This window comes from Struthio camelus, chromosome 4 (genome assembly GCF_040807025.1).
Source record: "Struthio camelus isolate bStrCam1 chromosome 4, bStrCam1.hap1, whole genome shotgun sequence".
Lineage (NCBI taxonomy): Eukaryota > Metazoa > Chordata > Aves > Struthioniformes > Struthionidae > Struthio > Struthio camelus.
Genome location: NC_090945.1, coordinates 20,630,598 through 20,639,903, shown reverse-complemented (window position 1 = coordinate 20,639,903; position 9,306 = coordinate 20,630,598). Strand labels below are relative to the sequence as shown.

Genomic DNA, 9,306 nt, shown 5'->3' with positions numbered 1-9,306 from the left:
TGGGAACATAATTTTCATAATACTAGGATACTAAAAAGAGAAAGAAATGTGGGACAAGTTATGTAACGTGCACTTACTGAAACAAGCTGCATGTTTCTGAAAGGAGATTTGATCCCGCTGTCCCTGAAGTGAACAGGAGCTTTGCCAATGAGAGAGAAGAATTTGACTGCTTTAAATCATGAACTGATTTCCTCTAAGTTATTCCAATTTAGAGCAAAACATTTTTTAATTCTTCTTTCTTAGCATGCTCTTGAATTAAAAAATAATACTACACCCAATATGAGACCATCTATAGCACGACATATCTCTATTCCTACCTCATAAAGAATTTGATCATCTCTGGGACATACTTAGGCCTAACACTAGGTGATATGAATGAGTATCAGAGCTGCCTTTCCAGAAATGTCCCAGGATGGAGGGATGCTAACGTGTTGCCTTGTGTCATGACTGAAGGTTCCTCAGGACTTTGAGGGAGAAGTCTGAATTTTAGTCTGCAAACTTTAGTCTGCAACTTTACCCAGATGAACAGGTGTCTTGGAAAGAAACCACTGTTCCCTAGAAGATGTTTCTCTTGGAACTGTAATAAAATTTCCAGGACAGACTCACCTTAATTCAAGGGATTACAACACATTCACAACATCTTATCCTCAGGGCAGCTGGGCTATCACATCTTCTCTCCGTTTGTCTTCTAAAATAAGACTAGGTGCATGGTCACAGATACTCATGATCATAGGCCTGCAGTAAGAAATAGGTTTTTTAACTCAGGTCTGCTAGTCACTGGGGTCACCTTTTTAACCTGTATTGCAGCCTACACAGTGATTTAGAACACCAGATTATTTGAATTCCTTGTATTACAGGTTGTAACTAAGAGAGAACAGCCTCGAGGGGGATGATTTCTTCATCGTCCCTCTGTCATGGCGGCAGGGAGAGAGGCTTTGATGCCACGACCTCAGTGAAGGTGCTGTTGGGAGTGCAGATAGGCTGATACTGAGAAACCTCATCTCTCTCAATGACAGAGCAGTTGCAGAGCATTTCCCTGCTGAGTAAAGGAGGCAACCAGAGACACTATGTGCTTGGGGACAACAGAACTTTTCTTTGTCCCTGAAGCCTGTAGCAAAGTTACAGCCTAAATCCCATCTAGGGGACGCAGACAGTGTTACGTGCCTGGAAAGAGCCTGTGTATCTAAATGATACAGGAGAACAGTACAGTATTGGATGCCCCATTTTCTCCCCCCCTCACAGGATACCTCCTAGGCCAGAGGAGGCAGAATTTGAACCTATAGCTTAACCTTCTGCATCACACAAGGTTACCTCTACATCACTGGCTATGGGCACCAACAGTAACATACTGTATGCTTTTACTAGACAAGAAGGAAGTAATTTGTTACATGGCACAGTCCAAAATTCTGCATGTAAATTTGTTAATACATATTTTTCATGTCAGATGCTTCCATTACAGAAAATATGACAAACAACTCCCACAAGACACAAGCCCATAAACTCTACAGATCTATTAAGCTTACAATATGGGGCAGCCCCTTGCTAGGATATGGAGCTGACCTTAACCAGTACAACAGTAATAATGCATTTAGAAAATATATCAGCTATGAAATTGGTATGTCATTTAATCCACTTTGTCCTACTATACTTGGATATGCTATACGGGAAAACAAAGAATATTTGATGAAAAAATAAGAGCAACTTCCAGTAGCTGCTACATCACCTGTCATAAATTCTTCTAGGAAAATGTTTGCCAATATAAATCACATTTATATCTAAACTGTATACTTGCGACGTGGCATATCATGCCGTTGTGAGGCTGGCAAGAACGTACTGTGATCTGGTATCAGTATTTCTAGTGCTGAAAAGAACTATGTCAAGAATTTACCATAAAACAGAGAGAAGAGGGGTTTTTTATTAGCAAAAAAAGAACTTTTTACTTTCCTCAAGGAAAACTAGCCAACTGTCTTTCAGTTAATGGTTATAATGAAATGGGTGTTGTCATACTCTAGGGCCTTGTGAAAGCAGTAATTAGGAGTTATGTTAGATTATATTTTACATGCAGACAAAAAGATCTGTCTGGAACATTAATAAACGAAAAGAAGAAAATTCTAGCTTGGAAAATGATGACCTCTGGATAAAGTTCATAATTATAGAAGAGGGCAATGTTTCTCTTTCTGGGACAATTCAACTGGCTTTAAAAAACTATGCAAATAAAAAAGATACCTCAATAAGCTTATTGGTTGGGGGAAGGAATTAGATTAAGTGATAAATGAAATTCGAGATTCTAATGGGAATTTTGACATTGGTAGTCAAACAGAAAGTCCACTGAGTAGCATTCAGAAGCTCCAAGCAAGATAACAAATTGTATAGAGTACCAAACAATGGAGAAACAAACTGAAACAATACCAAATACCAGGTTTTAGCCAAATAATAAATAAAAATGGAGGCACCTAGATAGACTACTGACAGAACTTTTCTCATTATAATCTAGTTTTCCTGCAGGAGTTTTATATGATTTGTTTTTCTTTAGCAGTCAGCTGCGTGTGATGGCACTGCATTATGGCTTGCTTCTTCTATATGCATCATCTCTATTCATCTATTTACTTCAGATTTAGAAGAAATGTGCTTGCTTTATATAGTTGTTTCAGGAAAGAGTGTTTGAAATAATTGAAACATGTCAACATTAAAACAATTATTGTGTTAACCTTCTATAAAGTGCTTTTGGTCTGCATGGTAATGGTTACCATAAAGCATTAGTATCAGCCACAAAAATGTTCTCACAGCAGGGCTACCTATGGCAGCTAGCCAGACTGTCTGTTTTTGAAGCAAGTCAAAATGCTGATAACTGCTCTCTTTCTTAAGGGGGGAAGGGGGGAAGGAAGTAGCAAAGTAAGCTTTTCCACCTTATTTATATGGTTTTTTATTCAAGGATGTTTTCCTGCCAACTTTTTCCTAAGAAAACACTTGGCCACTTGATTCCTTTTTTTTCTGATTGACTGTTTCCTGCCAACTCGATTCCTGTGAGTGTATGCCTCAGTGTTCCCACTTAGCCATAATGTGATCTTAACTTCTTTGCCTTTGTCCTCTGGTGATATTCTCAGGTAGGCATATTTTACATTCAGTTTAAAATTATTGTAGCATAATAAGTTATTTAAGTCATACTTAAGAAACACAGGCTTGATACTGCTTATGTTTGAATAGATCAGTTGGATAGGAAAATAATTCAAAAAGTCCTCTTTCCATTCAGATCTATTTGTAGCTCTGGAAGCTTTTATTTTGTCACATAAACAACCTTTCTGCTGAAGCATTCTAAAATTCGTATTTCAACTAGTCAAATTTCACTTCAGCATCATAACTCCATCAAATTCAGTGAACCAAACATGCATAAAATTGAACAGGTGCTTGTTGGTAGGACTGAGACTTATACTTCTGTTTAAATCACAAATTGTTTTCCCTATTGATTATTCTCATCTTTGTTTAACAGTGTTTAGTATTTTAAGGTTATTATTTTTAAATGGTGGACTTTTTTTTTTTTGGTAAGGAAATACAACTTTTTGACTTAAAAACATACAAACCGTTAAACGGATATAAAGATATGTATTGTTACTCACAGCTGAAGTCTCACTTTTTTCTCAGAGCTAATTTCAAAATCCCAAATTTACAGAAGAATTTCTCTGACTTCTTTAGCCTGGTGACCAAGTTCAGAGTTGGTCACTGAGAGAGGTTTTTAAAATACTTTTCTGATAAATTTTACCAGGCACAGGTTGAGCCACTTCAAAGTCAGCCTGTGGCACTGGAGACAGCGTTAGGCCTGACACGTCTGTGGATGAGGCTGGGCTAGTTTCGCTGATTATGATGCCATTTCTAATAATGTGTGGGGTAGCTAGGCCAGACTTTGGTCCTGTTTCTACCATCACAAACAGGAGCTGTACTCAGCCGTCTTTCCTGGAGCCTGTCCTGATTTACAGCACTTTAAGTGAGAGAGAAGCCACATGCAAAGTTTTTGTCATCTGATGGCATTTCAGTGACTGTCTTCTAACCTCTTTCTGCCAAGATACTTGCGTAATGAGTACCACTGAGAGTAATTGCCAAGATTGTGGCTGTCTGAACAGAAAGACAAGAATTAGATGCATATCAAGAAGGCACATGCTTTTTCTCCAAGTTAGGACAGAGGAACTTTGTCAGAGCAGCAACAAGATGTCAAGAGTTAATCCCAAGTCTCAAAATACTTTTTTCAGTTTCCAGCTCCTGCACCCACAAGAATCCCAGCTTTCTGTAAAAAGCTACTTTTTAACTTTTCAGAAAACTGAAAACATATTCTGAAGTGCCTCTGAAAAAAAAATGCGTATATACCCTCCCCCCAAAATACCATCTAAAACCACATTATTTATAAGGCATTGTCCAGATTCTATAGATTTTAATTCTGCAAGTTTGGAGTTGGCAATATAAATCTAGGAAAACAAGCATGAAATCAACCAGTGAAATGTGTGGGACTAAGAATCCACGGGAGCTCATAAAAATCAGATACACATTGAGTTAAGTGTTGAATCTGCATCTTTCAGAGCTTTGAAATGTATTACATACTTTACAGTTAGGAAAGACATCTAAAATTTCCCCCTTTATCTTCAACTTCCCCCCCTTATTCTGGATATAAAATATCCCCCTTTATTCTTCAACTTCATAAACAAAAGCCCCAAAATACTCCAGCAGTTTGAGCTGTTTGGCTCCTCTCAGCAAACAGAAGAAGCTTAACACCTTGGCAGAACGGTATGTTTAGAAAGGTTTCTCTGAACTTTTTTTTGGGGGGGGAGTGGGACTGTAATATAATAAAAGTAATATGCACCTTAAAGTATTGTTGCTTTCCTTAAAAATCACAGCACCTGCATCTAACGCTCACAAAATAAACCAGTGTCAGGCACCCAACTCCTTTAGTGAAGCATCTGAATAGATTCACTGGATAAGGAGAAAAGAAATTATAATTAAAGGCAATATGGAAAGGACTTTTTGTCAAACAAACACAGACCTGCCAAAGATGTAAACAAATATTCTACTTGCCATGCAATATTTGAGAGGTGAAGCTTCACTCTGTAAGGGCTTCTTATGCAGGCATAATGCCTGCTTGTGACACTGCGACAAACTGTAATGTTGTTGTTATAAAAGCAGTGAGAAGCAATGCATCCTTTTGACTAAAGGGAAAAAAACCCAACAATCCAAGCAATAAGTCAACTTCACAGTGCAGTGGAGCACCCACAGAAATGAATGAGTTTTCAACTAGCGAGCTTCAGAAAATGCATGTACTAAATTAAAGCTTCCTGGCCAGCTGCTGGTCCAGATTAAGTCTTCGACAGTACAGGTCTGTGCCTGTGGCCTTAGCTCAAGGGATTAAATCAGGCCCTCAGCTTTCTTTTTTTTTAAATGACAGTCTTTTCACTCTCAGTGACAGGAGACAAAGCATGAAAGCGTGAGCCGAGTAAGAGCGATACATCTTGAGAAGTCACACCAAAATCTGTTGTTCTTGCAGGCTAAACTAGAACAGTCAGAGCAGTACGGCAGCATCCCACCGGGGCTGCTGGGGCATCTGCATCTGCTTCTCAGTGAGAAGTCAAGGTGATGCTGAGCGTCCAGGAAGCAAGGAAGCTCTGCTCCACCACTAGCCCTGCACTGCAGGAAAGAAAAATATATTTCTAACATGCACATCCTAAACGCAGCAGTGTCCCATGCATGAAAGAAGGCTGTTAAAGAAGTGCTCTGCGTTCCTTGTGCCTATTATCATGGATTATTTTACTTCAGTCAAATACAGATCACAGTCTCCTATGAGTTACAGCCATCTGTGGTTTCTATAGTATTTTATAGATAAGCTAGTTAAAAGATAATTTTTTTAGGGTTTTTTTTGGCAAGCTTTTCATATAAATTGCTACCAGATATGATGTGGCAAAAGTAAACCCTGCAAAATAAACCATCCCCATTTTCTTTAAACAACTTGAGGATATTCATGAGCGTATTAAATCTTGCTACAGATCCCCAAAAAACAATTATAGTCTTCGGATCTATAACAGAAAGGCAACACTAACAATACTTGGCAGAAAAAAAAAAAGTTTACCGAATACCTTATACATCATCAAGTTAATTATATCAATACATCAAATGCATTGCTCTTACCAGTCTGTCCATTGTAGCTACAGAGAAGCTACCAATCTGGCACATAATTGCGAACTACTCTATTAAATACATATTATGCTAATTATTAAAGACTTACAAAATTTTCATAATTTTTAATATTTAGTCACTTAGAGAATTGACTGAAAAACTTTCACAGAAATTCTTTTAAAGAAAAACGGCTTCCAGAAGAATTAGATATTTTTACTAAAAAATCATATTTTCATGAAAAGGTATTCATGAAAAGTATCAGCTATTAAAAAAATGTGAAATTGAAATATTTTCAATTTTCAGCTACTGAGATTTGCCTTTCTCAAGTTAAAAAATGAAAGCATTTCATTTTTCAGCTATATAAATAATGACATTTTCTTTCATCTTTTTCTAAGTAAAATATAAGCTGGTTATTTCTATTGAAATGCTTTTTCTCTCACTCTTTTCATAGTTGGTGAAATACGTTCCAAGTTAGCTCTACATGTTTTTTGTTCAAACGAATTCGTATTTTTGAGTGAAAACGTGGATCCCTGAACTCCCTCGGTCAGAACGCAAGGAACATCTCGTGAGATGTTATAACAAAAATAGGACTTAGCTTCATTTATGACACGTGCGGCAGGTTTAGGTTAGCTCCACTTCAGATTTTAAATAAAAGCAGGGTTACAGGGCTATCTTCTTCAAGATCTGAGTTTTACAAAGGTACTTTCACAAACAAACCTCCCTACTGTTGTCAAGAAACACATTCCTTCACTTCGATTGTACTAAATTTGTGTGAAACCAGTGTGCAGATTTTCCTTAAAGTGAGATAACTGTCAAAGAAAATTATTCAAGGCATTAGAGGAAAAATACAAGTTGGAAAGATCTGCAAAAGAAAATGTGACAAGTCTCTGTAAGACTTTGTTTTAGCAAATATATTAATAATTAGGCTTTCTTTAGCAACCTGTTGCTTGACAAACGGAACAAGCTTTTTCCTAATGCCAGCCTTTATTTATATTCATTTCTTTGTTATACACACATCATATGACTTTAGCACAAAAAGAGCATGTCTTGTAGGCGCATGAAAATCACGAGGTGAATCTGGTCACAAAATTCTGGAGTTTTCCACTACTCTGTGTTTGAAAAAAGTAATACTTCAATTGTGAGTACTGCAGACATGAAGCACTGAAAAATAAGAGTGGAAATTCTCTTCAGAAGGGGAACTCCTCCGTCACTTACTGGGGCAACACTGTTTTAACCTCTACTTTTATATTTTTCCTTCTAAACTTAGACTAAAGAAAGCATAAAAAAACCCCAAAATTTTAAGAAGGGCTGCAAAGAAGATGAATTTAACAAATGAGTAAACTCTCATGACTTAAATAAGGATCAATTTCATCAAAAAAGCAACCGGTGGCACTTTAGCTAATTTATTCCTACCGTGAATAAGACGCTACACATATACCAACTCTACTACCCTGAATAGTCCCACTTATTTAAATTCATAGCGTAATTAAAATTAAGCACATATGGCAGTCACAGTCTCAGGTTGAATTTAAGCACATGCTAAGATTTCAGGCGTTTTTCACCACTTCCATTGCCCCTACTTTAAGTCTTGTTTGAGAGAAGACTACAGCACTATTTTTCTTCCACGTTAAAAAAAGAAAGAGAAAGAAAAGAGAGAAAAACAAAATAGAGAAGCAGGTGGTTGTATGCAGTTCAGGTTTTTTCCACTTTGGAGCCTGGGCTTCCTTTCTGGTCAGTTCTACAATTCTGGGGAAGCCGCACGGTGAGAAAGATCCCACAGGGAGCTAGAAAAGACACTACTAGAAGGAAAAGTGTTACTTAGTTAAACAAAAACGACCTAAAGGAAAAAGACAGGTAAATGTTGTCCTTGCTCAGTCCAGGCTGACTTAATCATCCAAGTTTACCACTTGCTAAATTAAACTTCCCCTCATTGAAATACATGGTTTGACTTTGTTATGATGTAAAATGGTACTGTAACTCTTTCACCTTCCTTAACCTTTATTCATTGCTATGGACATACTCTTAGTCACGTATACACACTCGAAATGGTTTAGCAGCTTGGGATATTTTGTGGGGCCCTGAACTTTCTTGAGTATTATAAAATAAGGCGGCATTTGATGAGATCTGTTCTTGTTTTACAGCTATTACAGTTAAACATTCTTTTTTTCCAGCTGCAATGACATAATATGTTTGTTTCTATTTCAGTTCATGGCAAAACCTTGAGACAGTGGTAGTAAATGAAATTCTAGGATAGTCATTTAACAAAGTTGTTTAAAGTTCCACTTCTGATTTGTAAAACTTACACATAAGAAATCCTGTCAATGAAGTTTCAGACTGTGTCCCACGAGCACCCACAAGTGCTGAGGGAGCTGGCGGATGTTATCGCTAGGCCACTCTCCATCATCTTGGAAAGGTCCTGGAGAACAGGAGAGGTGCCTGAGGACTGGAAGAAAGCCAGTGTCACTCCAGCCTTCAGAAAGGGCAAGAAGCAGGAGCCAGGAAACTACAGGCCTGTCAGCCTCCCCTCCATCCCTGCAAAGGTGGTGGAACAGCTCCTCCTGAAGGTCATCACTAAGCATCTGGAGGACAAGAAGGTGATCAGGAGTAGTCAGCATGGATTCACCAAAGGGAGGAAAGCACGCTTGACCAATCTGATAGCCTTCTCTGATGGGATGACTGGCTGGGTAGAGGAGGGGAGAGCAGTGGATGTTGTCTCCCTGGACTTCAGCAAGGCTTCTGACACTGTCTCCCATCACATCCTCGTAGGTAAGCTCAGGAAGCGTGGGCTAGATGAGTGGACGGTGAGGTGGATTGAGAACTGGCTGGATGGCCGAGCTCAGAGGGTTGTGGTCAGTGGCACAGAGTCTAGTTGGAGGCCTGTAGCTAGCGGTGTCCCCCAGGGGTCAGTCCTGGGTCCAGTCTTGTTCAATGCATTCATCGATGACCTGGAGGAAGGGACAGAGTGCACCCTCAGCAAGTTTGCTGATGATACTGAACTGGGGGGAGTGGCTGACACACCAGAAGACTGTGCTGCCATTCAGAGGGACCTTGGTCAGGCTGGAGAGTTGGGCGGAGAGGAACCTCCTGAAGTTCAACATAGGCAAGCACAGGGTCCTGCCCCTGGGGAGGAATAACCCCAGGCACCAGTCCAGGTTG

At 38.9% G+C, this 9,306-nt stretch overlaps 1 long non-coding RNA gene across 1 annotated transcript in view; it reads right to left on the bottom strand.

Annotated features, from left to right (window-relative positions):
• Window positions 1-6,561: 6,561 nt before the first annotated feature.
• The window catches only part of LOC104144063 (uncharacterized), a 43,070-nt gene continuing 40,325 nt past the window's right edge, over window positions 6,562-9,306 (bottom strand). Inside the window, exon 3 of the long non-coding RNA XR_011140861.1 lies at window positions 6,562-9,095. This is a non-coding gene — a long non-coding RNA (uncharacterized lncRNA). The remainder of the gene's footprint in view (window positions 9,096-9,306) is intronic.